Here is a 3,873-nt window from a genome sequence, read left to right on the forward strand (position 1 = left end):
ACTGACAGGCCTTTATGATACACGTGCACCCACAAAAACTGAAAGTCTGTATCACTGGGAAGAATACTAGTCCCATAAACCAGGATGTGATAAACTCTGCTGCAGGGAATAAGAGGTGGGGTTGTACAGGCTGCACACCTAAATGAATTTCACTTTTTAAATTTAACTCACACTTTCACCAGCTTATACTTTTGTATCCATCCATCCAGAGAGCCGAGCAGTTTACTGCCAGCAAGAGAGAATTTTTCGCAAGATTGGCTTTGTCATTTTGATTCATGTGAGGCTCGCTAGTGATGCTGTTATTGTGCGGTCCTAAGCCCGTTCTCCTGCCGCACCATGCTCTATGCTCTCGTTGCGGTGTTATTAACTTAGCATCTTAGAAATGCCATGTAATAGATGAGTAGTCACTAGGGGAACTGGGAAAATAATAAACTGATAGAGGAAGTTTCTTTTTTTCTCATTTCCTAAATCTTGCTGCTGGCTGAAACCTCACTATCTTCACTTATTGTACCCTCTGCTGTGAGCTAAAAGTGGGTTGGTGAAAGGGGTAACACAAAGGAGCAGGAAAAAGAAAGAGTATGAGGGAGAAGATACAAGGGAGTAGATCAAAAGTGCTTGATTTGGCATGCAGTGCATGACACCAGAGAGCAGATCATGATTGTGGATGTAACAGATTCCTTTTCACCTCCTCACCTCTCCTGATGTTAGATCATCGGCTGTGTTAAAAAATCAAGTATCTGATTTCGCAACATTATTTTCTCACATTGCAGAACTCTTGGCTCTGTGATGACCTACAAAATGTGTTTCATCTGCTAAAGCATGTTAGGTTAGGGGTTAAAAGCAACCTAGTATAGCTTAGCACCAAGATTGGAAGCAGGGGGAAACAGCTAGTCTGGCTCTGTTTCCAGCAAATAACCCCCATAAAATTGCTGTTGTTACACATCAGTAATGTACAAATTAAACAAACAAGCTATAACGTGTTACTGGTGAATTTGTAGAGCCCCAATAATGTAGTATGTTCAAAAAATGCTTTGATTATTGCTGTGACAATCAGTTAAATTGATTTTTTAACCAACAAAAGATGTAGGCCTTATTTGATGTAGACCTAAGTATTTTGATAGTAATAATTTATCCATTAAAAATACCAAAAATTAACCAGTCCCATTCCCTCAAAGGTGAGGATTTGCTGGTTTTCTCTGTTTTATGTCATAGTAAATTGAATATCTTTGGGTTTTAGGATTTTAGGTTGAAAAAACAAGCATTTGAAGAAACAACCTTAGCATTTGTTTTTATATTGTTTGACATGCCAGATTAACACCTGCTAATATATAGAATCATTAGTTGACACAGACTTCACATTTCATGGTTATATTTATCACTTAAAGCCTTTTATAAACAGAATAGTACACTGAATATGGCACTACAGCTAGTAGTGAGCTAGCTCAGATTATCATAACTCCCAGACAAGAAAGTCACATAATCCCTCGTAAAATCACAAGATCGTATTTGTTTTTGTACAGATTAAATAAAAAAGATATGACATGTTCATTTGTGAGCATTAGAGGTTCTGTCTAGCAGATTTCTTTAGCTTTAGAAAGTGCCAGGCTAGCTATTAGCATTGTTTACAGTTTTTCTGCTGCTAGGCTGCTGGTGGTAGCTTCATATTTACAGTACAAACATAAGAGTGGTATCGATCATCTCATTTAATTCTTACAAGAAAGCGAATGATGTACTTCCCAAAATTATTTATTTAAGACAGTTAAATGCTAAGTCAAAAACCCTATAATTAAAAAAAAAAATCTTCTCAGCTATCTCCGGCCTTCTGCCAGGTGTCCAGTTTATCATTTCCCTTTCTTTGCCTCTTATTTCTCCCTCTGCCTCGCTGCAGTCTGCCATGTGGATAACAGAGTGAAAGTGACAGGGCGGGACGGCAACCGTCCCCAAAGGGACGTGATATCCTTCTGCCTCAGCAGTGAGCGAGAGTCAGCCAGTTCTAAATGAAAGCCTCAACTCAAACTCACCATGACGGAGAGGATGGAGCCTCAGCTCAACCCTGATGGCGACTGGACACTCTGGCCGGGAGCCACGTTTACATGCTGCACTGCACCCACATGACCTGAAAAAGTACCTTCAGGATCCTTGAATGTGTTGCAAATCCAAACCCAATCATAAAAAGAGTACATTATGAAGACAGCTTTGATACTGCTGTATTCTCAACAGGTGCCATGAGTCTGGCTCCAAGCCACTGCCCAATAGACTGCGGTGAGAAGATAAAAGATGGCAGCAGCAAAGCCATTGAGTGTCATTATAAATCACTCAGAGAGGAGTTTTACTGGCTCGTCTGCTGTAGTGCATATGCAGACATGCTGGTTAACCTCAGAAGGCTGCCCTGTGATTGGAGAGAGAAATGATGGGCCTCTTGTTTAATGGGGAAAGCAACCGGCGGAGAAAGCCTGTGTTTTTCTAGCTCATCTGGCTTAGATTAGAGCATGCCCGCACTCCACTGTCACAGTGAGAGTGGAGAGAAGATATAAGCATTAAGATATGAAGAGAGTGAGGAGGGAGGGGGTGAGGGGAGGGAGGGGAGGGAGGGAGGGGGGGAGGGGAGGGAGGGAGGGAGAGAGGGAGGGAGAGAGAGAGAGGAGAGGGGAGTAAGAAAACAATAATAAAGACAGAAGACAGCGAGGAAGGAGAAAAGCATTTGTAGAGGGTTTTAGGATTTGTGATGAGCTCTGGCTCTGTCACCACGTGTTTAGCACAAGTGAGAGGCATAAACCCTTTAGATAGGCCTTGTGTAACAATGGAGGAGGAAAATGCTCTTAAGATGAGACCATGAATGAAAGTGGAGAGTCTGGGTTCAGGGAACAGAGCCAAACACGACTGCTTGCCCCTGGCATGTCCTTGCCCACTAACTGAGATCACATGCCCGGCAAAGAAGGATAAACTTTCAGCCTCCTCACCTTCAGAACATCCTCCTGCATCATCAACCGCCCCCTCCACCTCTGCTAGTGCACTCAACATGTCCCCCTGCACTCTAGATGAAGGAAAGAAAAAACACAGACAAAAAGGTGAGGGTATCCATATCTCTCACTGCAGGCTAGTGTTGCTGACATGGTTTGCCAGCTTCCTTGCAACGCGCTGTACCTGCAGAGGCAACGAAACAAGTTACAGACATGCTGGAACTAATTGTCTCTTCTGTTGACAACTTCACTGACAGCTATTTCAAAGACTTCAGATTAGTTGCCTAATTTCAGTGTTGGCGTTCCTCCCATGTCTGTTTTTTTTTCTTGTGCAGCGTTTATGTGCCTCTCTGCATGTTACTGCATCTGTAAACCAGTCTTGGGGTCGAAGGAGAGTTTTTTAAGTAGAATTTTTCTGTCTTTTGTCTGTTTTTTTTTGTCTAATAAATGTTTGTGTTTATGTGTGTGTGTGTGAGTTAATCCAGGCTTTTAGACAGTGAGCTGAGCGGAGGGATTTGGAGTGTTTTCAGCCCTGTCAGTCTGTTTCAGCTTGTTGTGTAGCCTTTGTGCAGATAGGCTTTCTAGGTCAGGCCTAATTGACGACCTGTATTAATAACAATGAGTGGCATGTGCGTGTGTATTTATATGTGTGAGTGTGTTCCTGTCCTGGATTTTGCTGTCTCACTGTCCTCAGGCACAGCTGAGACCAACCCACCAACTACCCCACCCCAAAAAAACCCACCCTCCTCTCTCACTCTCTGGGGTTCATGCTTTTTTGGGGGGAAAATCAGTGGGACACAGAGGGTTGATGTGTGTGTGTGTTTATGGGAAAGTCCTGCTGTCACTGCAGGCAGTCTTTGTTCACACCCTTGTCCATTTTATCTCTACATGGGGTCCCCCCCCCCCCCCCCCC

The sequence above is a fragment of the Micropterus dolomieu genome, linkage group LG22, assembly GCF_021292245.1.
Source record: "Micropterus dolomieu isolate WLL.071019.BEF.003 ecotype Adirondacks linkage group LG22, ASM2129224v1, whole genome shotgun sequence".
NCBI lineage: Eukaryota > Metazoa > Chordata > Actinopteri > Centrarchiformes > Centrarchidae > Micropterus > Micropterus dolomieu.